This window comes from Ambystoma mexicanum, chromosome 1p, assembly GCF_040938575.1.
Source record: "Ambystoma mexicanum isolate Mex_15411 chromosome 1p, UKY_AmexF1_1, whole genome shotgun sequence".
Taxonomy (NCBI): Eukaryota; Metazoa; Chordata; class Amphibia; order Caudata; family Ambystomatidae; genus Ambystoma; species Ambystoma mexicanum.
Genome location: NC_090921.1, coordinates 1,028,156,373 through 1,028,184,238, shown reverse-complemented (window position 1 = coordinate 1,028,184,238; position 27,866 = coordinate 1,028,156,373). Strand labels below are relative to the sequence as shown.

Below are 27,866 nucleotides of genomic sequence, written 5' to 3'. Positions count from 1 at the left end.
ACTGTAGTGGTAAAACAGGCATCCTTAGGTCGCTGGTTCAAATCCTGCTCGAAGGACTTTTGCCAAATGCAAATTTTATTGAATACTTGGAAAGTAAAATACTTGGATAGTAAAATAACAGACAATTTATAATTATATTATATTTCATCACTGAAAATAGATGCCTTTTGCTTTGAGGCTGTGGCCACGTTATGTTTCTGTCCAACACCAATCTTCATTGGTTTCCTGTGAGGTGATTCGGATCCCCATCTCTTGCTATGAACTGGCAAAACAGCAGAATCCCCTTGACAATCTTGATTTCTCAAGGGAAATGAGAGAACAGTATACACCATCCAAGATATTAAAATATTGTCAAGGCCCAACACGGCTGAATACTCTGAGGAGATGGCCTGTGAGGCGCCGCCTTTCAACTTTTCCCCCTTAGTATGGTGGTCAGTGACATGCGGGAGACTGCGGAGGGGGTCATTTCTTTAATTGGGAACTGATGTGCTTTTACTCAATTCGGGAACCTCACAAGCCAAATTTGTAGTATTTTGCACGAATTGCAAGAGATGTTTACAAGTCGACGGTTGAAGTGGAAGCTCGTATATCGACGGTTGAAGTGGAAGCTCGTATTGAGCTTGCTAGAGACTGATTTGCCAAGCCTTCGATAGCTCAGTTGGTAGAGCGGAGGACTGTAGTGGTAAAACAGGCATCCTTAGGTCACTGGTTGAAATCCGGATTGAAGGACTTTTGCCAAATGCAAATTTTATTGAATACTTGGAAAGTAAAATACTTGGAAAATAAAATAACAGACAATTTATAATTATATTATATTTCATCACTGAAAATAGATGCCTTTTGCTTTGAGGCTGTGGCCACGTTATATTTCTGTTCAACACCAATCTTCATTGGTTTCCTGTGAGGTGTTTTGGATCCCCATCTCTTGCTATGAACTGGCAAAACAGCAGAATCCCCTTGACAATCTTGATTTCTCAAGGGAAATGAGAGAACAGTATACACCATCCAAGATATTAAAATATTGTCAAGGCCCAACACGGCTGAATACTCTGAGGAGATGGCCTGTGAGGCGCCGCCTTTCAACTTTTCCCCCTTAGTATGGTGGTCAGTAACATGCGGGAGACTGCGGAGGGGGTCATTTTTTAATTGGGAACTGATGTGCTTTTACTCAATTCGGGAACGTCACAAGCCAAATTTGTAGTATTTTGCACGAATTGCAAGAGATGTTTACAAGTCGACGGTTGAAGTGGAAGCTCATATTGAGCTTGCTAGAGACTGATTTGCCAAGCCTTCGATAGCTCCGTTGGTAGAGCTGAGGACCGTAGTGGTAAAACAGGCATCCTTAGGTCGCTGGTTGAAATCCGGATCGAAGGACTTTTGCCAAATGCAAATTTTATTGAATACTTGGAAAGTAAAATACTTGGAAAATAAAATAACAGACAATTTATAATTATATTATATTTCATCACTGAAAATAGATGCCTTTTGCTTTGAGGCTGTGGCCACGTTATATTTCTGTTCAACACCAATCTTCATTGGTTTCCTGTGAGGTGTTATGGATCCCCATCTCTTGCTATGAACTGGCAAAACAGCAGAATCCCCTTGACAATCTTGATTTCTCAAGGGAAATGGGAGAACACTATACACCATCCAAGATATTAAAATATTGTCAAGGCCCAACGCGGCTGAATACTCTGAGGAGATGGCCTGTGAGGTGCCGCCTTTCAACTTTTCCCCCTTAGTATGGTGGTCAGTAACATGCGGGAGACTGCGGAGGGGGTCATTTTTTTAATTGGGACCTGATGTGCTTTTACTCAATTCGGGAACCTCACAAGCCAAATTTGTAGTATTTTGCACGAATTGCAAGAGATGTTTACAAGTCGACGGTTGAAGTGGAAGCTCGTATTGAGTTTGCTAGAGAATGATTTGCCAAGCCTTCGATAGCTCAGTTGGTAGAACGGAGGACTGTAATGGCAAAACAGGCATCCTTAGGTTGCTGGTTCAAATCCGGCCAAAGGACTTTTGCCAAATGCACATTTTATTGAATACTTGGAAAGTAAAATACTTGGAAAGTAAAATAACAGACAATTTATAATTATATTATATTTCATTACTGAAAATAGATGCCTTTTGCTTTGAGGCTGTGGCCACGTTATTTTTCTGTCCAACACAAATCTTCATTGGTTTCCTGTCAGGTGTTTTGGATCCCCATCTCTTGCTATGAACTGACAAAACAGCAGAATCCCCTTGACAATGTTTATTTCTCAAGGGAAATGGGAGAACACTATACACCATCCAAGATATTAAAATATTGTCAAGGCCCAACGCGGCTGAATACTCTGAGGAGATGGCCTGTGAGGTGCCGCCTTTCAACTTTTCCCCCTTAGTATGGTGGTCAGTAACATGCGGGAGACTGCGGAGGGGGTCATTTTTTTAATTGGGAACTGATGTGCTTTTACTCAATTCGGGAACCTCACAAGCCAAATTTGTAGTATTTTGCACGAATTGCAAGAGATGTTTGAATGTCGACGGTTGAAGTGGAAGCTCGTATTGAGCTTGCTAGAGACTGATTTGCCTAGCCTTCGATAGCTCAGTTGGTAGAGCGGAGGACTGTAGTGGTAAAACAGGCATCCTTAGGTCGCTGGTTCAAATCCGGCTCGAAGGAATTTTTGCCAAATGCACATTTTATTGAATACTTGGAAAGTAAAATACTTGGAAAGTAAAATAACAGACAATTTATAATTATATTATATTTCATCACTGAAAATAGATGCCTTTTGCTTTGAGGCTGTGACCATGTTATTTTTCTGTCCAACACGAATCTTCGTTGGTTTCCTGTGAGGTGTTTTGGATCCCCATCTCTTGCTATGAACTGACAAAACAGCAGAATCCCCTTGACAATCTTGATTTCTCAAGGGAAATGGGAGAACACTATACACCATCCAAGATATTAAAATATTGTCAAGGCCCAACGCGGCTGAATACTCTGAGGAGATGGCCTGTGAGGTGCCGCCTTTCAACTTTTCCCCCTTAGTATGGTGGTCAGTAACATGCGGGAGACTGCGGAGGGGGTCATTTTTTTAATTGGGACCTGATGTGCTTTTACTCAATTCGGGAACCTCACAAGCCAAATTTGTAGTATTTTGCACGAATTGCAAGAGATGTTTACAAGTCGACGGTTGAAGTGGAAGCTCGTATTGAGTTTGCTAGAGAATGATTTGCCAAGCCTTCGATAGCTCAGTTGGTAGAACGGAGGACTGTAATGGCAAAACAGGCATCCTTAGGTTGCTGGTTCAAATCCGGCCAAAGGACTTTTGCCAAATGCACATTTTATTGAATACTTGGAAAGTAAAATACTTGGAAAGTAAAATAACAGACAATTTATAATTATATTATATTTCATTACTGAAAATAGATGCCTTTTGCTTTGAGGCTGTGGCCACGTTATTTTTCTGTCCAACACAAATCTTCATTGGTTTCCTGTCAGGTGTTTTGGATCCCCATCTCTTGCTATGAACTGGCAAAACAGCAGAATCCCCTTAACAATCTTGATTTCTCAAGGGAAATGAGAGAACACTATACACCATCCAAGATATTAAAATATTGTCAAGGCCCAACACGGCTGAATACTCTGAGGAGATGGCCTGTGAGGCGCCGCCTTTCAACTTTTCCCCCTTAGTATGGTGGTCAGTAACATGCGGGAGACTGCGGAGGGGGTCATTTTTTTAATTGTGAACTGATGTGCTTTTACTCAATTCGGGAACCTCACAAGCCAAATTTGTAGTATTTTGCACGAATTGCAAGAGATGTTTGAATGTCGACGGTTGAAGTGGAAGCTCGTATTGAGCTTGCTAGAGCCTGGTTTGCCAAGCCTTCGATAGCTCAGTTGGTAGAGCAGAGGACTGTAGTGGTAAAACAGGCATCCTTAGGTCGCTGGTTCAAATGCAGATTGAAGGACTTTTGCCAAATGCAAATTTTATTGAATACTTGGAAAGTAAAATGCTTGGAAAATAAAATAACAGACAATTTATAATTATATTATATTTCATCATTGAAAATAGATGCCTTTTGCTTTGAGGCTGTCGCCACGTTATGTTTCTGTCCAACACCAATCTTCATTGGTTTCCTGTGAGGTGTTTTGGATCCCCATCTCTTGCTATGAACTGGCAAAACAGCAGAATCCCCTTGACAATCTTGATTTCTCAAGGGAAATGAGAGAACACTATACACCATCCAAGATATTAAAATATTGTCAAGGCCCAACACGGCTGAATACTCTGAGGAGATGGCCTGTGAGGCGCCGCCTTTCAACTTTTCCTCCTTAGTATGGTGGTCAGTAACATGCGGGAGACTGCGGAGGAGGTCATTTTTTTAATTGGGAACTGATGTGCTTTTACTCAATTCGGGAACCTCACAAGTCAAATTTGTAGTATTTTGCACGAATTGCAAGAGATGTTTACAAGTCGACGGTTGAAGTGGAAGCTCGTATTGAGTTTGCTAGAGAATGATTTGCCAAGCCTTCGATAGCTCAGTTGGTAGAGCAGAGGACTGTAGTGATAAAACAGGCATCCTTAGGTCGCTGGTTCAAATCCGGCTCGAAGGACTTTTGCCAAATGCACATTTTATTGAATACTTGGAAAGTAAAATACTTGGAAAGTAAAATAACAGACAATTTATAATTATATTATATTTCATCATTGAAAATAGATGCCTTTTGCTTTGAGGCTGTGGCCACGTTATTTTTCTGTCCGAAACCAATCTTCGTTGGTTTCCTGTGAGGTGTTTTGGATCCCCATCTCTTGCTATGAACTGACAAAACAGCAGAATCCCCTTGACAATCTTGATTTCTCAAGGGAAATGGGAGAACACTATACACCATCCAAGATATTAAAATATTGTCAAGGCCCAACACGGCTGAATACTCTGAGGAGATGGACTGTGAGGCGCGCCTTTCAACTTTTCCCCCTTAGTATGGTGGTCAGTAACATGCGGGAGACTGCGGAGGGGGTCATTTTTGTAATTGAGAACTGATGTGCTTTTACTCAATTCGGGAACCTCACAAGCCAAATTTGTAGTATTTTGCAGTAATTGCAAGAGATGTTTACAAGTCGACGGTTGAAGTGGAAGCTCGTATTGAGTTTGCTAGAGAATGATTTGCCAAGCCTTCGATAGCTCGTCGCTGGTTCAAATCCGGCTCAAAGGACTTTTGCCAAATGCACATTTTATTGAATACTTGGAAAGTAAAATACTTGGAAAGTAAAATAACAGACAATTTATAATTATATTATATTTCATCACTGAAAATAGATGCCTTTTGCTTTGAGGCTGTGGCCACGTTATTTTTCTGTCCAACACGAATCTTCTTTGGTTTCCTGTGAGGTGTTTTGGATCCCCATTTCTTGCTATGAACTGGCAAAACAGCAGAATCCCCTTGACAATCTTGATTTCTCAAGGAAAATGAGAGAACACTATACACCATCCAAGATATTAAAATATTGTCATGGCCGAACACTGATGAATACTCTGAGGAGATGGCCTGCGAGGCGCCGCCTTTCAACTTTTCCTCCTTAGTATGGTGGTCAGTAACATGCGGGAGACTGCGGAGGGGGTCATTTTTTTAATTGTGAACTGATGTGCTTTTACTCAATTCGGGAACCTCACAAGCCAAATTTGTAGTATTTTGCAAGAATTGCAAGAGATGTTTGAATGTCGACGGTTGAAGTGGAAGCTCGTATTGAGCTTGCTAGAGACTGATTTGCCTAGCCTTCAATAGCTCAGTTGGTAGAGCGGAGGACTGTAGTGGTAAAACAGGCATCCTTAGGTCGCTGGTTCAAATCCGGCTCGAAGGAATTTTTGCCAAATGCACATTTTATTGAATACTTGGAAAGTAAAATACTTGGAAAGTAAAATAACAGACAATTTATAATTATATTATATTTCATCACTGAAAATAGATGCCTTTTGCTTTGAGGCTGTGGCCACGTTATTTTTCTGTCCAACACGAATCTTCATTGGTTTCCTGTGAGGTGTTTTGGATCCCCATCTCTTGCTATGAACTGGCAAAACAGCAGAATCCCCTTGACAATCTTGATTTCTCAAGGGAAATGAGAGAACACTATACACCATCCAAGATATTAAAATATTGTCAAGGCCCAACACGGCTGAATACTCTGAGGAGATGGCCTGTGAGGCGCCGCCTTTCAACTTTTCCTCCTTAGTATGGTGGTCAGTAACATGCGGGAGACTGCGGAGGGGGTCATTTTTTAATTGGGAACTGATGTGCTTTTACTCAATTCGGGAACGTCACAAGCCAAATTTGTAGTATTTTGCACGAATTGCAAGAGATGTTTACAAGTCGACGGTTGAAGTGGAAGCTCATATTGAGCTTGCTAGAGACTGATTTGCCAAGCCTTCGATAGCTCAGTTGGTAGAGCTGAGGACTGTAGTGGTAAAACAGGCATCCTTAGGTCGATGGTTGAAATCCGGATCGAAGGACTTTTGCCAAATGCAAATTTTATTGAATACTTGGAAAGTAAAATACTTGGAAAATAAAATAACAGACAATTTATAATTATATTATATTTCATCACTGAAAATAGATGCCTTTTGCTTTGAGGCTGTGGCCACGTTATATTTCTGTTCAACACCAATCTTCATTGGTTTCCTGTGAGGTGTTATGGATCCCCATCTCTTGCTATGAACTGGCAAAACAGCAGAATCCCCTTGACAATCTTGATTTCTCAAGGGAAATGAGAGAACACTATACACCATCCAAGATATTAAAATATTGTCAAGGCCCAACACGGCTGAATACTCTGAGGAGATGGCCTGTGAGGCGCCGCCTTTCAACTTTTCCCCCTTAGTATGGTGGTCAGTAACATGCGGGAGACTGCGGAGGGGGTCATTTTTTAAATTGGGAACTGATGTGCTTTTACTCAATTCGGGAACCTCACAAGCCAAATTTGTAGTATTTTGCACGAATTGCAAGAGATGTTTACAAGTCGACGGTGTAAGTGGAAGCTCGTATTGAGTTTGCTAGAGACTGATTTGCCAAGCCTTCGATAGCTCAGTTGGTAGAGCGGAGGACTGTAGTGGTAAAACAGGCATCATTAGGTCACTGGTTCAAATCCGGCTCGAAGGACTTTTGCCAAATGCACATTTTATTGAATACTTGGAAAGTAAAATACTTGGAAAGTAAAATAACAGACAATTTATAATTATATTATATTTCATCACTGAAAATAGATGCCTTTTGCTTTGAGGCTGTGACCATGTTATTTTTCTGTCCAACACGAATCTTCGTTGGTTTCCTGTGAGGTGTTTTGGATCCCCATCTCTTGCTATGAACTGACAAAACAGCAGAATCCCCTTGACAATCTTGATTTCTCAAGGGAAATGGGAGAACACTATACACCATCCAAGATATTAAAATATTGTCAAGGCCCAACGCGGCTGAATACTCTGAGGAGACGGCCTGTGAGGTGCCGCCTTTCAACTTTTCCCCCTTAGTATGGTGGTCAGTAACATGCGGGAGACTGCGGAGGGGGTCATTTTTTTAATTGTGAACTGATGTGCTTTTACTCAATTCGGGAACCTCACAAGCCAAATTTGTAGTATTTTGCACGAATTGCAAGAGATGTTTGAATGTCGACGGTTGAAGTGGAAGCTCGTATTGAGCTTGCTAGAGCCTGGTTTGCCAAGCCTTCGATAGCTCAGTTGGTAGAGCAGAGGACTGTAGTGGTAAAACAGGCTTCCTTAGGTCGCTGGTTCAAATGCAGATTGAAGGACTTTTGCCAAATGCAAATTTTATTGAATACTTGGAAAGTAAAATGCTTGGAAAATAAAATAACAGACAATTTATAATTATATTATATTTCATCATTGAAAATAGATGCCTTTTGCTTTGAGGCTGTCGCCACGTTATGTTTCTGTCCAACACCAATCTTCATTGGTTTCCTGTGAGGTGTTTTGGATCCCCATCTCTTGCTATGAACTGGCAAAACAGCAGAATCCCCTTGACAATCTTGATTTCTCAAGGGAAATGAGAGAACACTATACACCATCCAAGATATTAAAATATTGTCAAGGCCCAACACGGCTGAATACTCTGAGGAGATGGCCTGTGAGGCGCCGCCTTTCAACTTTTCCTCCTTAGTATGGTGGTCAGTAACATGCGGGAGACTGCGGAGGGGGTCATTTTTTTAATTGGGAACTGATGTGCTTTTACTCAATTCGGGAACCTCACAAGCCAAATTTGTAGTATTTTGCACGAATTGCAAGAGATGTTTACAAGTCGACGGTTGAAGTGGAAGCTCGTATTGAGTTTGCTAGAGAATGATTTGCCAAGCCTTCGATAGCTCGTCGCTGGTTCAAATCCGGCTCAAAGGACTTTTGCCAAATGCACATTTTATTGAATACTTGGAAAGTAAAATACTTGGAAAGTAAAATAACAGACAATTTATAATTATATTATATTTCATCACTGAAAATAGATGCCTTTTGCTTTGAGGCTGTGGCCACGTTATTTTTCTGTCCAACACGAATCTTCTTTGGTTTCCTGTGAGGTGTTTTGGATCCCCATTTCTTGCTATGAACTGGCAAAACAGCAGAATCCCCTTGACAATCTTGATTTCTCAAGGAAAATGAGAGAACACTATACACCATCCAAGATATTAAAATATTGTCATGGCCGAACACTGATGAATACTCTGAGGAGATGGCCTGGGAGGCGCCGCCTTTCAACTTTTCCTCCTTAGTATGGTGGTCAGTAACATGCGGGAGACTGCGGAGGGGGTCATTTTTTTAATTGTGAACTGATGTGCTTTTACTCAATTCGGGAACCTCACAAGCCAAATTTGTAGTATTTTGCAAGAATTGCAAGAGATGTTTGAATGTCGACGGTTGAAGTGGAAGCTCGTATTGAGCTTGCTAGAGACTGATTTGCCTAGCCTTCAATAGCTCAGTTGGTAGAGCAGAGGACTGTAGTGGTAAAACAGGCATCCTTAGGTCGCTGGTTCAAATCCGGCTCGAAGGAATTTTTGCCAAATGCACATTTTATTGAATACTTGGAAAGTAAAATACTTGGAAAGTAAAATAACAGACAATTTATAATTATATTATATTTCATCACTGAAAATAGATGCCTTTTGCTTTGAGGCTGTGGCCACGTTATTTTTCTGTCCAACACGAATCTTCATTGGTTTCCTGTGAGGTGTTTTGGATCCCCATCTCTTGCTATGAACTGGCAAAACAGCAGAATCCCCTTGACAATCTTGATTTCTCAAGGGAAATGAGAGAACACTATACACCATCCAAGATATTAAAACATTGTCAAGGCCCAACACGGCTGAATACTCTGAGGAGATGGCCTGTGAGGAGCCGCCTTTCAACTTTTCCCCCTTAGTATGGTGGTCAGTAACATGCGGGAGACTGCGGAGGGGGTCATTTTTTAAATTGGGAACTGATGTGCTTTTACTCAATTCGGGAACCTCACAAGCCAAATTTGTAGTATTTTGCACGAATTGCAAGAGATGTTTACAAGTCGACGGTTGAAGTGGAAGCTCGTATTGAGTTTGCTAGAGAATGATTTGCCAAGCCTTCGATAGCTCAGTTGGTAGAACGGAGGACTGTAACAGCAAAACAGGCATCCTTAGGTCGCTGGTTCAAATCCGGCCAAAGGACTTTTGCCAAATGCACATTTTATTGAATACTTGGAAAGTAAAATACTTGGAAAGTAAAATAACAGACAATTTATAATTATATTATATTTCATTACTGAAAATAGATGCCTTTTGCTTTGAGGCTGTGGCCACGTTATTTTTCTGTCCAACACGAATCTTCATTGGTTTCCTGTCAGGTGTTTTGGATCCCCATCTCTTGCTATGAACTGGCAAAACAGCAGAATCCCCTTAACAATCTTGATTTCTCAAGGGAAATGAGAGAACACTATACACCATCCAAGATATTAAAATATTGTCAAGGCCCAACACGGCTGAATACTCTGAGGAGATGGCCTGTGAGGCGCCGCCTTTCAACTTTTCCCCCTTAGTATGGTGGTCAGTAACATGCGGGAGACTGCGGAGGGGGTCATTTTTTTAATTGTGAACTGATGTGCTTTTACTCAATTCGGGAACCTCACAAGCCAAATTTGTAGTATTTTGCACGAATTGCAAGAGATGTTTGAATGTCGACGGTTGAAGTGGAAGCTCGTATTGAGCTTGCTAGAGCCTGTTTTGCCAAGCCTTCGATAGCTCAGTTGGTAGAGCAGAGGACTGTAGTGGTAAAACAGGCATCCTTAGGTCGCTGGTTCAAATGCAGATTGAAGGACTTTTGCCAAATGCAAATTTTATTGAATACTTGGAAAGTAAAATGCTTGGAAAATAAAATAACAGACAATTTATAATTATATTATATTTCATCATTGAAAATAGATGCCTTTTGCTTTGAGGCTGTCGCCACGTTATGTTTCTGTCCAACACCAATCTTCATTGGTTTCCTGTGAGGTGTTTTGGATCCCCATCTCTTGCTATGAACTGGCAAAACAGCAGAATCCCCTTGACAATCTTGATTTCTCAAGGGAAATGAGAGAACACTATACACCATCCAAGATATTAAAATATTGTCAAGGCCCAACACGGCTGAATACTCTGAGGAGATGGCCTGTGAGGCGCCGCCTTTCAACTTTTCCTCCTTAGTATGGTGGTCAGTAACATGCGGGAGACTGCGGAGGGGGTCATTTTTTTAATTGGGAACTGATGTGCTTTTACTCAATTCGGGAACCTCACAAGCCAAATTTGTAGTATTTTGCACGAATTGCAAGAGATGTTTACAAGTCGACGGTTGAAGTGGAAGCTCGTATTGAGTTTGCTAGAGAATGATTTGCCAAGCCTTCGATAGCTCGTCGCTGGTTCAAATCCGGCTCAAAGGACTTTTGCCAAATGCACATTTTATTGAATACTTGGAAAGTAAAATACTTGGAAAGTAAAATAACAGACAATTTATAATTATATTATATTTCATTACTGAAAATAGATGCCTTTTGCTTTGAGGCTGTGGCCACGTTATTTTTCTGTCCAACACGAATCTTCTTTGGTTTCCTGTGAGGTGTTTTGGATCCCCATTTCTTGCTATGAACTGGCAAAACAGCAGAATCCCCTTGACAATCTTGATTTCTCAAGGAAAATGAGAGAACACTATACACCATCCAAGATATTAAAATATTGTCATGGCCGAACACTGATGAATACTCTGAGGAGATGGCCTGCGAGGCGCCGCCTTTCAACTTTTCCTCCTTAGTATGGTGGTCAGTAACATGCGGGAGACTGCGGAGGGGGTCATTTTTTTAATTGTGAACTGATGTGCTTTTACTCAATTCGGGAACCTCACAAGCCAAATTTGTAGTATTTTGCAAGAATTGCAAGAGATGTTTGAATGTCGACGGTTGAAGTGGAAGCTCGTATTGAGCTTGCTAGAGACTGATTTGCCTAGCCTTCAATAGCTCAGTTGGTAGAGCGGGGTTCAAATCCGGCTCGAAGGAATTTTTGCCAAATGCACATTTTATTGAATACTTGGAAAGTAAAATACTTGGAAAGTAAAATAACAGACAATTTATAATTATATTATATTTCATCACTGAAAATAGATGCCTTTTGCTTTGAGGCTGTGGCCACGTTATTTTTCTGTCCAACACGAATCTTCATTGGTTTCCTGTGAGGTGTTTTGGATCCCCATCTCTTGCTATGAACTGGCAAAACAGCAGAATCCCCTTGCAAATCTTGATTTCTCAAGGGAAATGAGAGAACAGTATACACCATCCAAGATATTAAAATATTGTCAAGGCCCAACACGGCTGAATACTCTGAGGAGATGGCCTGTGAGGCGCCGCCTTTCAACTTTTCCCCCTTAGTATGGTGGTCAGTAACATGCGGGAGACTGCGGAGGGGGTCATTTTTTAATTGGGAACTGATGTGCTTTTACTCAATTCGGGAACGTCACAAGCCAAATTTGTAGTATTTTGCACGAATTGCAAGAGATGTTTACAAGTCGACGGTTGAAGTGGAAGCTCATATTGAGCTTGCTAGAGACTGATTTGCCAAGCCTTCGATAGCTCCGTTGGTAGAGCTGAGGACCGTAGTGGTAAAACAGGCATCCTTAGGTCGCTGGTTGAAATCCGGATCGAAGGACTTTTGCCAAATGCAAATTTTATTGAATACTTGGAAAGTAAAATACTTGGAAAATAAAATAACAGACAATTTATAATTATATTATATTTCATCACTGAAAATAGATGCCTTTTGCTTTGAGGCTGTGGCCACGTTATATTTCTGTTCAACACCAATCTTCATTGGTTTCCTGTGAGGTGTTATGGATCCCCATCTCTTGCTATGAACTGGCAAAACAGCAGAATCCCCTTGACAATCTTGATTTCTCAAGGGAAATGAGAGAACACTATACACCATCCAAGATATTAAAATATTGTCAAGGCCCAACACGGCTGAATACTCTGAGGAGATGGCCTGTGAGGCGCCGCCTTTCAACTTTTCCCCCTTAGTATGGTGGTCAGTAACATGCGGGAGACTGCGGAGGGGGTCATTTTTTAAATTGGGAACTGATGTGCTTTTACTCAATTCGGGAACCTCACAAGCCAAATTTGTAGTATTTTGCAAGAATTGCAAGAGATGTTTGAATGTCGACGGTTGAAGTGGAAGCTCGTATTGAGCTTGCTAGAGACTGATTTGCCTAGCCTTCAATAGCTCAGTTGGTAGAGCGGGGTTCAAATCCGGCTCGAAGGAATTTTTGCCAAATGCACATTTTATTGAATACTTGGAAAGTAAAATACTTGGAAAGTAAAATAACAGACAATTTATAATTATATTATATTTCATCACTGAAAATAGATGCCTTTTGCTTTGAGGCTGTGGCCACGTTATTTTTCTGTCCAACACGAATCTTCATTGGTTTCCTGTGAGGTGTTTTGGATCCCCATCTCTTGCTATGAACTGGCAAAACAGCAGAATCCCCTTGACAATCTTGATTTCTCAAGGGAAATGAGAGAACACTATACACCATCCAAGATATTAAAATATTGTCAAGGCCCAACACGGCTGAATACTCTGAGGAGATGGCCTGTGAGGTGTCGCCTTTCAACTTTTCCCCCTTAGTATGGTGGTCAGTAACATGCGGGAGACTGCGGAGGGGGTCATTTTTTTAATTGGGAACTGATGTGCTTTTACTCAATTTGGGAACCTCACAAGCCAAGTTTGCTAGAGAATGATTTGCCAAGCCTTCGATAGCTCAGTTGGTAGAGCGGAGGACTGTAGTGGTAAAACAGGCATCCTTAGGTCGCTGGTTCAAATCCGGCTCGAAGGACTTTTGCCAAGTGCACATTTTATTGAATACTTGGAAAGTAAAATACTTGGAAAGTAAAATAACAGACAATTTATAATTATATTATATTTCATCACTGAAAATAGATGCCTTTTGCTTTGAGGCTGTGGCCACGTTATATTTCTGTTCAACACCAATCTTCATTGGTTTCCTGTGAGGTGTTATGGATCCCCATCTCTTGCTATGAACTGGCAAAACAGCAGAATCCCCTTGACAATCTTGATTTCTCAAGGGAAATGAGAGAACACTATACACCATCCAAGATATTAAAATATTGTCAAGGCCCAACACGGCTGAATACTCTGAGGAGATGGCCTGTGAGGCGCCGCCTTTCAACTTTTCCCCCTTAGTATGGTGGTCAGTAACATGCTGGAGACTGCGGAGGGGGTCATTTTTTAAATTGGGAACTGATGTGCTTTTACTCAATTCGGGAACCTCACAAGCCAAATTTGTAGTATTTTGCACGAATTGCAAGAGATGTTTACAAGTCGACGGTGTAAGTGGAAGCTCGTATTGAGTTTGCTAGAGACTGATTTGCCAAGCCTTCGATAGCTCAGTTGGTAGAGCGGAGGACTGTAGTGGTAAAACAGGCATCATTAGGTCACTGGTTCAAATCCGGCTCGAAGGACTTTTGCCAAATGCACATTTTATTGAATACTTGGAAAGTAAAATACTTGGAAAGTAAAATAACAGACAATTTATAATTATATTATATTTCATCACTGAAAATAGATGCCTTTTGCTTTGAGGCTGTGACCATGTTATTTTTCTGTCCAACACGAATCTTCGTTGGTTTCCTGTGAGGTGTTTTGGATCCCCATCTCTTGCTATGAACTGACAAAACAGCAGAATCCCCTTGACAATCTTGATTTCTCAAGGGAAATGGGAGAACACTATACACCATCCAAGATATTAAAATATTGTCAAGGCCCAACGCGGCTGAATACTCTGAGGAGATGGCCTGTGAGGTGCCGCCTTTCAACTTTTCCCCCTTAGTATGGTGGTCAGTAACATGCGGGAGACTGCGGAGGGGGTCATTTTTTTAATTGGGAACTGATGTGCTTTTACTCAATTCGGGAACCTCACAAGCCAAATTTGTAGTATTTTGCACGAATTGCAAGAGATGTTTTCAAGTCGACTGTTGAAGTGGAAGCTCGTATTGAGTTTGCTAGAGAATGATTTGCCAAGCCTTCGATAGCTCAGTTGGTAGAACGGAGGACTGTAATGGCAAAACAGGCATCCTTAGGTTGCTGGTTCAAATCCGGCCAAAGGACTTTTGCCAAATGCACATTTTATTGAATACTTGGAAAGTAAAATACTTGGAAAGTAAAATAACAGACAATTTATAATTATATTATATTTCATTACTGAAAATAGATGCCTTTTGCTTTGAGGCTTTGGCCACGTTATTTTTCTGTCCAACACGAATCTTCATTGGTTTCCTGTCAGGTGTTTTGGATCCCCATCTCTTGCTATGAACTGGCAAAACAGCAGAATCCCCTTAACAATCTTGATTTCTCAAGGGAAATGAGAGAACACTATACACCATCCAAGATATTAAAATATTGTCAAGGCCCAACACGGCTGAATACTCTGAGGAGATGGCCTGTGAGGCGCCGCCTTTCAACTTTTCCCCCTTAGTATGGTGGTCAGTAACATGCGGGAGACTGCGGAGGGGGTCATTTTTTTAATTGTGAACTGATGTGCTTTTACTCAATTCGGGAACCTCACAAGCCAAATTTGTAGTATTTTGCACGAATTGCAAGAGATGTTTGAATGTCGACGGTTGAAGTGGAAGCTCGTATTGAGCTTGCTAGAGCCTGGTTTGCCAAGCCTTCGATAGCTCAGTTGGTAGAGCAGAGGACTGTAGTGGTAAAACAGGCATCCTTAGGTCGCTGGTTCAAATGCAGATTGAAGGACTTTTGCCAAATGCAAATTTTATTGAATACTTGGAAAGTAAAATGCTTGGAAAATAAAATAACAGACAATTTATAATTATATTATATTTCATCATTGAAAATAGATGCCTTTTGCTTTGAGGCTGTCGCCACGTTATGTTTCTGTCCAACACCAATCTTCATTGGTTTCCTGTGAGGTGTTTTGGATCCCCATCTCTTGCTATGAACTGGCAAAACAGCAGAATCCCCTTGACAATCTTGATTTCTCAAGGGAAATGAGAGAACACTATACACCATCCAAGATATTAAAATATTGTCAAGGCCCAACACGGCTGAATACTCTGAGGAGATGGCCTGTGAGGCGCCGCCTTTCAACTTTTCCTCCTTAGTATGGTGGTCAGTAACATGCGGGAGACTGCGGAGGGGGTCATTTTTTTAATTGGGAACTGATGTGCTTTTACTCAATTCGGGAACCTCACAAGCCAAATTTGTAGTATTTTGCACGAATTGCAAGAGATGTTTACAAGTCGACGGTTGAAGTGGAAGCTCGTATTGAGTTTGCTAGAGAATAATTTGCCAAGCCTTCGATAGCTCAGTTGGTAGAGCAGAGGACTGTAGTGATAAAACAGGCATCCTTAGGTCGCTGGTTCAAATCCGGCTCGAAGGACTTTTGCCAAATGCACATTTTATTGAATACTTGGAAAGTAAAATACTTGGAAAGTAAAATAACAGACAATTTATAATTATATTATATTTAATCATTGAAAATAGATGCCTTTTGCTTTGAGGCTGTGGCCACGTTATTTTTCTGTCCGAAACCAATCTTCGTTGGTTTCCTGTGAGGTGTTTTGGATCCCCATCTCTTGCTATGAACTGACAAAACAGCAGAATCCCCTTGACAATCTTGATTTCTCAAGGGAAATGGGAGAACACTATACACCATCCAAGATATTAAAATATTGTCAAGGCCCAACACGGCTGAATACTCTGAGGAGATGGCCTGTGAGGCGCGCCTTTCAACTTTTCCCCCTTAGTATGGTGGTCAGTAACATGCGGGAGACTGCGGAGGGGGTCATTTTTGTAATTGAGAACTGATGTGCTTTTACTCAATTCGGGAACCTCACAAGCCAAATTTGTAGTATTTTGCAGTAATTGCAAGAGATGTTTACAAGTCGACGGTTGAAGTGGAAGCTCGTATTGAGTTTGCTAGAGAATGATTTGCCAAGCCTTCGATAGCTCGTCGCTGGTTCAAATCCGGCTCAAAGGAGTTTTGCCAAATGCACATTTTATTGAATACTTGGAAAGTAAAATACTTGGAAAGTAAAATAACAGACAATTTATAATTATATTATATTTCATCACTGAAAATAGATGCCTTTTGCTTTGAGGCTGTCGCCACGTTATGTTTCTGTCCAACACCAATCTTCATTGGTTTCCTGTGAGGTGTTTTGGATCCCCATTTCTTGCTATGAACTGGCAAAACAGCAGAATCCCCTTGACAATCTTGATTTCTCAAGGAAAATGAGAGAACACTATACACCATCCAAGATATTAAAATATTGTCATGGCCGAACACGGATGAATACTCTGAGGAGATGGCCTGCGAGGCGCCGCCTTTCAACTTTTCCTCCTTAGTATGGTGGTCAGTAACATGCGGGAGACTGCGGAGGGGGTCATTTTTTTAATTGTGAACTGATGTGCTTTTACTCAATTCGGGAACCTCACAAGCCAAATTTGTAGTATTTTGCAAGAATTGCAAGAGATGTTTGAATGTCGACGGTTGAAGTGGAAGCTCGTATTGAGTTTGCTAGAGTTGATTTGCCAAGCCTTCGATAGCTCAGTTGGTAGAGCGGAGGACTGTAGTGGTAAAACAGGCATCCTTAGGTCGCTGGTTCAAATCCGGCTCGAAGGAATTTTTGCCAAATGCACATTTTATTGAATACTTGGAAAGTAAAATACTTGGAAAGTAAAATAACAGACAATTTATAATTATATTATATTTCATCACTGAAAATAGATGCCTTTTGCTTTGAGGCTGTGGCCACGTTATTTTTCTGTCCAACACGAATCTTCATTGGTTTCCTGTGAGGTGTTTTGGATCCCCATCTCTTGCTATGAACTGGCAAAACAGCAGAATCCCCTTGACAATCTTGATTTCTCAAGGGAAATGAGAGAACACTATACACCATCCAAGATATTAAAATATTGTCAAGGCCCAACACGGCTGAATACTCTGAGGAGATGGCCTGTGAGGTGTCGCCTTTCAACTTTTCCCCCTTAGTATGGTGGTCAGTAACATGCGGGAGACTGCGGAGGGGGTCATTTTTTTAATTGGGAACTGATGTGCTTTTACTCAATTCGGGAACCTCACAAGCCAAATTTGTAGTATTTTGCACGAATTGCAAGAGATGTTTACAAGTCGACGGTGTAAGTGGAAGCTCGTATTGAGTTTGCTAGAGACTGATTTGCCAAGCCTTCGATAGCTCAGTTGGTAGAGCGGAGGACTGTAGTGGTAAAACAGGCATCATTAGGTCACTGGTTCAAATCCGGCTCGAAGGACTTTTGCCAAATGCACATTTTATTGAATACTTGGAAAGTAAAATACTTGGAAAGTAAAATAACAGACAATTTATAATTATATTATATTTCATCACTGAAAATAGATGCCTTTTGCTTTGAGGCTGTGACCATGTTATTTTTCTGTCCAACACGAATCTTCGTTGGTTTCCTGTGAGGTGTTTTGGATCCCCATCTCTTGCTATGAACTGACAAAACAGCAGAATCCCCTTGACAATCTTGATTTCTCAAGGGAAATGGGAGAACACTATACACCATCCAAGATATTAAAATATTGTCAAGGCCCAACGCGGCTGAATACTCTGAGGAGATGGCCTGTGAGGTGCCGCCTTTCAACTTTTCCCCCTTAGTATGGTGGTCAGTAACATGCGGGAGACTGCGGAGGGGGTCATTTTTTTAATTGGGAACTGATGTGCTTTTACTCAATTCGGGAACCTCACAAGCCAAATTTGTAGTATTTTGCACGAATTGCAAGAGATGTTTACAAGTCAACGGTTGAAGTGGAAGCTCGTATTGAGTTTGCTAGAGAATGATTTGCCAAGCCTTCGATAGCTCAGTTGGTAGAACGGAGGACTGTAATGGCAAAACAGGCATCCTTAGGTTGCTGGTTCAAATCCGGCCAAAGGACTTTTGCCAAATGCACATTTTATTGAATACTTGGAAAGTAAAATACTTGGAAAGTAAAATAACAGACAATTTATAATTATATTATATTTCATTACTGAAAATAGATGCCTTTTGCTTTGAGGCTGTGGCCACGTTATTTTTCTGTCCAACACAAATCTTCATTGGTTTCCTGTCAGGTGTTTTGGATCCCCATCTCTTGCTATGAACTGGCAAAACAGCAGAATCCCCTTAACAATCTTGATTTCTCAAGGGAAATGAGAGAACACTATACACCATCCAAGATATTAAAATATTGTCAAGGCCCAACACGGCTGAATACTCTGAGGAGATGGCCTGTGAGGCGCCGCCTTTCAACTTTTCCCCCTTAGTATGGTGGTCAGTAACATGCGGGAGACTGCGGAGGGGGTCATTTTTTTAATTGTGAACTGATGTGCTTTTACTCAATTCGGGAACCTCACAAGCCAAATTTGTAGTATTTTGCACGAATTGCAAGAGATGTTTGAATGTCGACGGTTGAAGTGGAAGCTCGTATTGAGCTTGCTAGAGCCTGGTTTGCCAAGCCTTCGATAGCTCAGTTGGTAGAGCAGAGGACTGTAGTGGTAAAACAGGCATCCTTAGGTCGCTGGTTCAAATGCAGATTGAAGGACTTTTGCCAAATGCAAATTTTATTGAATACTTGGAAAGTAAAATGCTTGGAAAATAAAATAACAGACAATTTATAATTATATTATATTTCATCATTGAAAATAGATGCCTTTTGCTTTGAGGCTGTCGCCACGTTATGTTTCTGTCCAACACCAATCTTCATTGGTTTCCTGTGAGGTGTTTTGGATCCCCATCTCTTGCTATGAACTGGCAAAACAGCAGAATCCCCTTGACAATCTTGATTTCTCAAGGGAAATGAGAGAACACTATACACCATCCAAGATATTAAAATATTGTCAAGGCCCAACACGGCTGAATACTCTGAGGAGATGGCCTGTGAGGCGCCGCCTTTCAACTTTTCCTCCTTAGTATGGTGGTCAGTAACATGCGGGAGACTGCGGAGGGGGTCATTTTTTTAATTGGGAACTGATGTGCTTTTACTCAATTCGGGAACCTCACAAGCCAAATTTGTAGTATTTTGCACGAATTGCAAGAGATGTTTACAAGTCGACGGTTGAAGTGGAAGCTCGTATTGAGTTTGCTAGAGAATGATTTGCCAAGCCTTCGATAGCTCAGTTGGTAGAGCAGAGGACTGTAGTGATAAAACAGGCATCCTTAGGTCGCTGGTTCAAATCCGGCTCGAAGGACTTTTGCCAAATGCACATTTTATTGAATACTTGGAAAGTAAAATACTTGGAAAGTAAAATAACAGACAATTTATAATTATATTATATTTCATCATTGAAAATAGATGCCTTTTGCTTTGAGGCTGTGGCCACGTTATTTTTCTGTCCGAAACCAATCTTTGTTGGTTTCCTGTGAGGTGTTTTGGATCCCCATCTCTTGCTATGAACTGACAAAACAGCAGAATCCCCTTGACAATCTTGATTTCTCAAGGGAAATGGGAGAACACTATACACCATCCAAGATATTAAAATATTGTCAAGGCCCAACACGGCTGAATACTCTGAGGAGATGGCCTGTGAGGCGCGCCTTTCAACTTTTCCCCCTTAGTATGGTGGTCAGTAACATGCGGGAGACTGCGGAGGGGGTCATTTTTGTAATTGAGAACTGATGTGCTTTTACTCAATTCGGGAACCTCACAAGCCAAATTTGTAGTATTTTGCAGTAATTGCAAGAGATGTTTACAAGTCGACGGTTGAAGTGGAAGCTCGTATTGAGTTTGCTAGAGAATGATTTGCCAAGCCTTCGATAGCTCGTCGCTGGTTCAAATCCGGCTCAAAGGACTTTTGCCAAATGCACATTTTATTGAATACTTGGAAAGTAAAATACTTGGAAAGTAAAATAACAGACAATTTATAATTATATTATATTTCATCACTGAAAATAGATGCCTTTTGCTTTGAGGCTGTGGCCACGTTATTTTTCTGTCCAACACGAATCTTCTTTGGTTTCCTGTGAGGTGTTTTGGATCCCCATTTCTTGCTATGAACTGGCAAAACAGCAGAATCCCCTTGACAATCTTGATTTCTCAAGGAAAATGAGAGAACACTATACACCATCCAAGATATTAAAATATTGTCATGGCCGAACACTGATGAATGCTCTGAGGAGATGGCCTGCGAGGCGCCGCCTTTCAACTTTTCCTCCTTAGTATGGTGGTCAGTAACATGCGGGAGACTGCGGAGGGGGTCATTTTTTTAATTGTGAACTGATGTGCTTTTACTCAATTCGGGAACCTCACAAGCCAAATTTGTAGTATTTTGCAAGAATTGCAAGAGATGTTTGAATGTCGACGGTTGAAGTGAAGCTCGTATTGAGCTTGCTAGAGACTGATTTGCCTAGCCTTCGATAGCTCAGTTGGTAGAGCGGAGGACTGTAGTGGTAAAACAGGCATCCTTAGGTGGCTGGTTCAAATCCGGCTCGAAGGAATTTTTGCCAAATGCACATTTTATTGAATACTTGGAAAGTAAAATACTTGGAAAGTAAAATAACAGACAATTTATAATTATATTATATTTCATCACTGAAAATAGATGCCTTTTGCTTTGAGGCTGTGGCCACGTTATTTTTCTGTCCAACACGAATCTTCATTGGTTTCCTGTGAGGTGTTTTGGATCCCCATCTCTTGCTATGAACTGGCAAAACAGCAGAATCCCCTTGACAATCTTGATTTCTCAAGGGAAATGAGAGAACACTATACACCATCCAAGATATTAAAATATTGTCAAGGCCCAACACGGCTGAATACTCTGAGGAGATGGCCTGTGAGGTGTCGCCTTTCAACTTTTCCCCCTTAGTATGGTGGTCAGTAACATGCGGGAGACTGCGGAGGGGGTCATTTTTTTAATTGGGAACTGATGTGCTTTTACTCAATTTGGGAACCTCACAAGCCAAGTTTGCTAGAGAATGATTTGCCAAGCCTTCGATAGCTCAGTTGGTAGAGCGGAGGACTGTAGTGGGAAAACAGGCATCCTTAGGTCGCTGGTTCAAATCCGGCTCGAAGGACTTTTGCCAAGTGCACATTTTATTGAATACTTGGAAAGTAAAATACTTGGAAAGTAAAATAACAGACAATTTATAATTATATTATATTTCATCACTGAAAATAGATGCCTTTTGATTTGAGGCTGTGGCCACGTTATTTTTCTGTCCGACACCAATCTTCGTTGGTTTCCTGTGAGGTGTTTTGGATCCCCATCTCTTGCTATGAACTGACAAAACAGCAGAATCCCCTTGACAATCTTGATTTCTCAAGGGAAATGGGAGAACACTATACATCATCCAAGATATTAAAATATTGTCAAGGCCCAACACGGCTGAATACTCTGAGGAGATGGCCTGTGAGGCGCCGCCTTTCAACTTTTCCCCCTTAGTATGGTGGTCAGTAACATGCGGGAGACTGCGGAGGGGGTCATTTTTTAAATTGGGAACTGATGTGCTTTTACTCAATTCGGGAACCGCACAAGCCAAATTTGTAGTATTTTGCACGAATTGCAAGAGATGTTTACAAGTCGACGGTTGAAGTGGAAGCTCGTATTGAGTTTGCTAGAGACTGATTTGCCAAGCCTTCGATAGCTCAGTTGGTAGAGCGGAGGACTGTAGTGGTAAAACAGGCATCATTAGGTCACTGGTTCAAATCCGGCTCGAAGGACTTTTGCCAAATGCACATTTTATTGAATACTTGGAAAGTAAAATACTTGGAAAGTAAAATAACAGACAATTTATAATTATATTATATTTCATCACTGAAAATAGATGCCTTTTGCTTTGAGGCTGTGACCATGTTATTTTTCTGTCCAACACGAATCTTCGTTGGTTTCCTGTGAGGTGTTTTGGATCCCCATCTCTTGCTATGAACTGACAAAACAGCAGAATCCCCTTGACAATCTTGATTTCTCAAGGGAAATGGGAGAACACTATACACCATCCAAGATATTAAAATATTGTCAAGGCCCAACGCGGCTGAATACTCTGAGGAGATGGCCTGTGAGGTGCCGCCTTTCAACTTTTCCCCCTTAGTATGGTGGTCAGTAACATGCGGGAGACTGCGGAGGGGGTCATTTTTTTAATTGGGAACTGATGTGCTTTTACTCAATTCGGGAACCTCACAAGCCAAATTTGTAGTATGTTGCACGAATTGCAAGAGATGTTTACAAGTCGACGGTTGAAGTGGAAGCTCGTATTGAGTTTGCTAGAGTTGATTTGCCAAGCCTTCGATAGCTCAGTTGGTAGAGCGGAGGACTGTAATGGTAAAACAGGCATCCTTAGGTAGCTGGTTCAAATCCGGCCAAAGGACTTTTGCCAAATGCACATTTTATTGAATACTTGGAAAGTAAAATACTTGGAAAGTAAAATAACAGACAATTTATAATTATATTATATTTCATTACTGAAAATAGATGCCTTTTGCTTTGAGGCTGTGGCCACGTTATTTTTCTGTCCAACACGAATCTTCATTGGTTTCCTGTCAGGTGTTTTGGATCCCCATCTCTTGCTATGAACTGGCAAAACAGCAGAATCCCCTTGACAATCTTGATTTCTCAAGGGAAATGAGAGAACACTATACACCATCCAAGATATTAAAATATTGTCAAGGCCCAACACGGCTGAATACTCTGAGGAGATGGCCTGTGAGGCGCCGCCTTTCAACTTTTCCCCCTTAGTATGGTGGTCAGTAACATGCGGGAGACTGCGGAGGGGGTCATTTTTTTAATTGTGAACTGATGTGCTTTTACTCAATTCGGGAACCTCACAAGCCAAATTTGTAGTATTTTGCACGAATTGCAAGAGATGTTTGAATGTCGACGGTTGAAGTGGAAGCTCGTATTGAGCTTGCTAGAGCCTGGTTTGCCAAGCCTTCGATAGCTCAGTTGGTAGAGCAGAGGACTGTAGTGGTAAAACAGGCATCCTTAGGTCGCTGGTTCAAATGCAGATTGAAGGACTTTTGCCAAATGCAAATTTTATTGAATACTTGGAAAGTAAAATGCTTGGAAAATAAAATAACAGACAATTTATAATTATATTATATTTCATCATTGAAAATAGATGCCTTTTGCTTTGAGGCTGTCGCCACGTTATGTTTCTGTCCAACACCAATCTTCATTGGTTTCCTGTGAGGTGTTTTGGATCCCCATCTCTTGCTATGAACTGGCAAAACAGCAGAATCCCCTTGACAATCTTGATTTCTCAAGGGAAATGAGAGAACACTATACACCATCCAAGATATTAAAATATTGTCAAGGCCCAACACGGCTGAATACTCTGAGGAGATGGCCTGTGAGGCGCCGCCTTTCAACTTTTCCTCCTTAGTATGGTGGTCAGTAACATGCGGGAGACTGCGGAGGGGGTCATTTTTTAAATTGGGAACTGATGTGCTTTTACTCAATTCGGGAACCTCACAAGCCAAATTTGTAGTATTTTGCACGAATTGCAAGAGATGTTTACAAGTCGACGGTTGAAGTGGAAGCTCGTATTGAGTTTGCTAGAGACTGATTTGCCAAGCCTTCGATAGCTCAGTTGGTAGAGCGGAGGACTGTAGTGGTAAAACAGGCATCATTAGGTCACTGGTTCAAATCCGGCTCGCAGGACTTTTGCCAAATGCACATTTTATTGAATACTTGGAAAGTAAAATACTTGGAAAGTAAAATAACAGACAATTTATAATTATATTATATTTCATCACTGAAAATAGATGCCTTTTGCTTTGAGGCTGTGACCATGTTATTTTTCTGTCCAACACGAATCTTCGCTGGTTTCCTGTGAGGTGTTTTGGATCCCCATCTCTTGCTATGAACTGACAAAACAGCAGAATCCCCTTGACAATGTTGATTTCTCAAGGGAAATGGGAGAACACTATACACCATCCAAGATATTAAAATATTGTCAAGGCCCAACGCGGCTGAATACTCTGAGGAGATGGCCTGTGAGGTGCCGCCTTTCAACTTTTCCCCCTTAGTATGGTGGTCAGTAACATGCGGGAGACTGCGGAGGGGGTCATTTTTTTAATTGGGAACTGATGTGCTTTTACTCAATTCGGGAACCTCACAAGCCAAATTTGTAGTATTTTGCACGAATTGCAAGAGATGTTTACAAGTCGACGGTTGAAGTGGAAGCTCGTATTGAGTTTGCTAGAGTTGATTTGCCAAGCCTTCGATAGCTCAGTTGGTAGAGCGGAGGACTGTAATGGTAAAACAGGCATCCTTAGGTTGCTGGTTCAAATCCGGCCAAAGGACTTTTGCCAAATGCACATTTTATTGAATACTTGGAAAGTAAAATACTTGGAAAGTAAAATAACAGACAATTTATAATTATATTATATTTCATTACTGAAAATAGATGCCTTTTGCTTTGAGGCTGTGGCCACGTTATTTTTCTGTCCAACATGAATCTTCATTGGTTTCCTGTCAGGTGTTTTGGATCCCCATCTCTTGCTATGAACTGGCAAAACAGCAGAATCCCCTTGACAATCTTGATTTCTCAAGGGAAATGAGAGAACACTATACACCATCCAAGATATTAAAATATTGTCAAGGCCCAACACGGCTGAATACTCTGAGGAGATGGCCTGTGAGGCGCCGCCTTTCAACTTTTCCCCCTTAGTATGGTGGTCAGTAACATGCGGGAGACTGCGGAGGGGGTCATTTTTTTAATTGTGAACTGATGTGCTTTTACTCAATTCGGGAACCTCACAAGCCAAATTTGTAGTATTTTGCACGAATTGCAAGAGATGTTTGAATGTCGACGGTTGAAGTGGAAGCTCGTATTGAGCTTGCTAGAGACTGATTTGCCTAGCCTTCGATAGCTCAGTTGGTAGAGCGGAGGACTGTAGTGGTAAAACAGGCATCCTTAGGTCGCTGGTTCAAATCCGGCTCGAAGGAATTTTTGCCAAATGCACATTTTATTGAATACTTGGAAAGTAAAATACTTGGAAAGTAAAATAACAGACAATTTATAATTATATTATATTTCATCATTGAAAATAGATGCCTTTTGCTTTGAGGCTGTCGCCACGTTATGTTTCTGTCCAACACCAATCTTCATTGGTTTCCTGTGAGGTGTTTTGGATCCCCATCTCTTGCTATGAACTGGCAAAACAGCAGAATCCCCTTGACAATCTTGATTTCTCAAGGGAAATGAGAGAACACTATACACCATCCAAGATATTAAAATATTGTCAAGGCCCAACACGGCTGAATACTCTGAGGAGATGGACTGTGAGGCGCCGCCTTTCAACTTTTCCTCCTTAGTATGGTGGTCAGTAACATGCGGGAGACTGCGGAGGGGGTCATTTTTTTAATTGGGAACTGATGTGCTTTTACTCAATTCGGGAACCTCACAAGCCAAATTTGTAGTATTTTGCACGAATTGCAAGAGATGTTTACAAGTCGACGGTTGAAGTGGAAGCTCGTATTGAGTTTGCTAGAGAATGATTTGCCAAGCCTTCGATAGCTCAGTTGGTAGAGCGGAGGACTGTAGTGATAAAACAGGCATCCTTAGGTCGCTGGTTCAAATCCGGCTCGAAGGACTTTTGCCAAATGCACATTTTATTGAATACTTGGAAAGTAAAATACTTGGAAAGTAAAATAACAGACAATTTATAATTATATTATATTTCATCATTGAAAATAGATGCCTTTTGCTTTGAGGCTGTGGCCACGTTATTTTTCTGTCCGAAACCAATCTTCGTTGGTTTCCTGTGAGGTGTTTTGGATCCCCATCTCTTGCTATGAACTGACAAAACAGCAGAATCCCCTTGACAATCTTGATTTCTCAAGGGAAATGGGAGAACACTATACACCATCCAAGATATTAAAATATTGTCAAGGCCCAACACGGCTGAATACTCTGAGGAGATGGCCTGTGAGGCGCGCCTTTCAACTTTTCCCCCTTAGTATGGTGGTCAGTAACATGCGGGAGACTGCGGAGGGGGTCATTTTTGTAATTGAGAACTGATGTGCTTTTACTCAATTCGGGAACCTCACAAGCCAAATTTGTAGTATTTTGCAGTAATTGCAAGAGATGTTTACAAGTCGACGGTTGAAGTGGAAGCTCGTATTGAGTTTGCTAGAGAATGATTTGCCAAGCCTTCGATAGCTCGTCGCTGGTTCAAATCCGGCTCAAAGGACTTTTGCCAAATGCACATTTTATTGAATACTTGGAAAGTAAAATACTTGGAAAGTAAAATAACAGACAATTTATAATTATATTATATTTCATCACTGAAAATAGATGCCTTTTGCTTTGAGGCTGTGGCCACGTTATTTTTCTGTCCAACACGAATCTTCTTTGGTTTCCTGTGAGGTGTTTTGGATCCCCATTTCTTGCTATGAACTGGCAAAACAGCAGAATCCCCTTGACAATCTTGATTTCTCAAGGAAAATGAGAGAACACTATACACCATCCAAGATATTAAAATATTGTCATGGCCGAACACGGATGAATACTCTGAGGAGATGGCCTGCGAGGCGCCGCCTTTCAACTTTTCCTCCTTAGTATGGTGGTCAGTAACATGCGGGAGACTGCGGAGGGGGTCATTTTTTTAATTGTGAACTGATGTGCTTTTACTCAATTCGGGAACCTCACAAGCCAAATTTGTAGTATTTTGCAAGAATTGCAAGAGATGTTTGAATGTCGACGGTTGAAGTGGAAGCTCGTATTGAGTTTGCTAGAGTTGATTTGCCAAGCCTTCGATAGCTCAGTTGGTAGAGCGGAGGACTGTAGTGGTAAAACAGGCATCCTTAGGTCGCTGGTTCAAATCCGGCTCGAAGGAATTTTTGCCAAATGCACATTTTATTGAATACTTGGAAAGTAAAATACTTGGAAAGTAAAATAACAGACAATTTATAATTATATTATATTTCATCACTGAAAATAGATGCCTTTTGCTTTGAGGCTGTGGCCACGTTATTTTTCTGTCCAACACGAATCTTCATTGGTTTCCTGTGAGGTGTTTTGGATCCCCATCTCTTGCTATGAACTGGCAAAACAGCAGAATCCCCTTGACAATCTTGATTTCTCAAGGGAAATGAGAGAACACTATACACCATCCAAGATATTAAAATATTGTCAAGGCCCAACACGGCTGAATACTCTGAGGAGATGGCCTGTGAGGTGTCGCCTTTCAACTTTTCCCCCTTAGTATGGTGGTCAGTAACATGCGGGAGACTGCGGAGGGGGTCATTTTTTTAATTGGGAACTGATGTGCTTTTACTCAATTTGGGAACCTCACAAGCCAAGTTTGCTAGAGAATGATTTGCCAAGCCTTCGACA

At 41.2% G+C, this 27,866-nt stretch overlaps 10 non-coding genes across 10 annotated transcripts; all 10 read left to right on the top strand.

The window, feature by feature from the left end:
• Nucleotides 1–2,579: 2,579 nt before the first annotated feature.
• TRNAY-GUA (transfer RNA tyrosine (anticodon GUA)) lies at nucleotides 2,580–2,665 on the top strand. Its single transcript is given in 2 exon segments — nucleotides 2,580–2,616; nucleotides 2,630–2,665. It is a non-coding gene; the product is annotated as a tRNA-Tyr (tRNA).
• Nucleotides 2,666–4,517: 1,852 nt separating this feature from the next.
• TRNAY-GUA (transfer RNA tyrosine (anticodon GUA)) lies at nucleotides 4,518–4,603 on the top strand. Its single transcript is given in 2 exon segments — nucleotides 4,518–4,554; nucleotides 4,568–4,603. It is a non-coding gene; the product is annotated as a tRNA-Tyr (tRNA).
• Nucleotides 4,604–13,282: 8,679 nt separating this feature from the next.
• TRNAY-GUA (transfer RNA tyrosine (anticodon GUA)) lies at nucleotides 13,283–13,368 on the top strand. The gene is given in 2 exon segments: nucleotides 13,283–13,319; nucleotides 13,333–13,368. It is a non-coding gene; the product is annotated as a tRNA-Tyr (tRNA).
• A 2,497-nt stretch (nucleotides 13,369–15,865) lies between these two features.
• TRNAY-GUA (transfer RNA tyrosine (anticodon GUA)) lies at nucleotides 15,866–15,951 on the top strand. Its single transcript is given in 2 exon segments — nucleotides 15,866–15,902; nucleotides 15,916–15,951. It is a non-coding gene; the product is annotated as a tRNA-Tyr (tRNA).
• A 1,159-nt stretch (nucleotides 15,952–17,110) lies between these two features.
• On the top strand, nucleotides 17,111–17,196 carry TRNAY-GUA (transfer RNA tyrosine (anticodon GUA)). Its single transcript is given in 2 exon segments — nucleotides 17,111–17,147; nucleotides 17,161–17,196. It is a non-coding gene; the product is annotated as a tRNA-Tyr (tRNA).
• A 2,498-nt stretch (nucleotides 17,197–19,694) lies between these two features.
• On the top strand, nucleotides 19,695–19,780 carry TRNAY-GUA (transfer RNA tyrosine (anticodon GUA)). The gene is given in 2 exon segments: nucleotides 19,695–19,731; nucleotides 19,745–19,780. It is a non-coding gene; the product is annotated as a tRNA-Tyr (tRNA).
• Nucleotides 19,781–21,516: 1,736 nt separating this feature from the next.
• TRNAY-GUA (transfer RNA tyrosine (anticodon GUA)) lies at nucleotides 21,517–21,602 on the top strand. The gene is given in 2 exon segments: nucleotides 21,517–21,553; nucleotides 21,567–21,602. It is a non-coding gene; the product is annotated as a tRNA-Tyr (tRNA).
• A 3,786-nt stretch (nucleotides 21,603–25,388) lies between these two features.
• On the top strand, nucleotides 25,389–25,474 carry TRNAY-GUA (transfer RNA tyrosine (anticodon GUA)). Its single transcript is given in 2 exon segments — nucleotides 25,389–25,425; nucleotides 25,439–25,474. It is a non-coding gene; the product is annotated as a tRNA-Tyr (tRNA).
• Nucleotides 25,475–26,035: 561 nt separating this feature from the next.
• TRNAY-GUA (transfer RNA tyrosine (anticodon GUA)) lies at nucleotides 26,036–26,121 on the top strand. Its single transcript is given in 2 exon segments — nucleotides 26,036–26,072; nucleotides 26,086–26,121. It is a non-coding gene; the product is annotated as a tRNA-Tyr (tRNA).
• A 1,159-nt stretch (nucleotides 26,122–27,280) lies between these two features.
• On the top strand, nucleotides 27,281–27,366 carry TRNAY-GUA (transfer RNA tyrosine (anticodon GUA)). The gene is given in 2 exon segments: nucleotides 27,281–27,317; nucleotides 27,331–27,366. It is a non-coding gene; the product is annotated as a tRNA-Tyr (tRNA).
• Nucleotides 27,367–27,866: the final 500 nt, after the last annotated feature.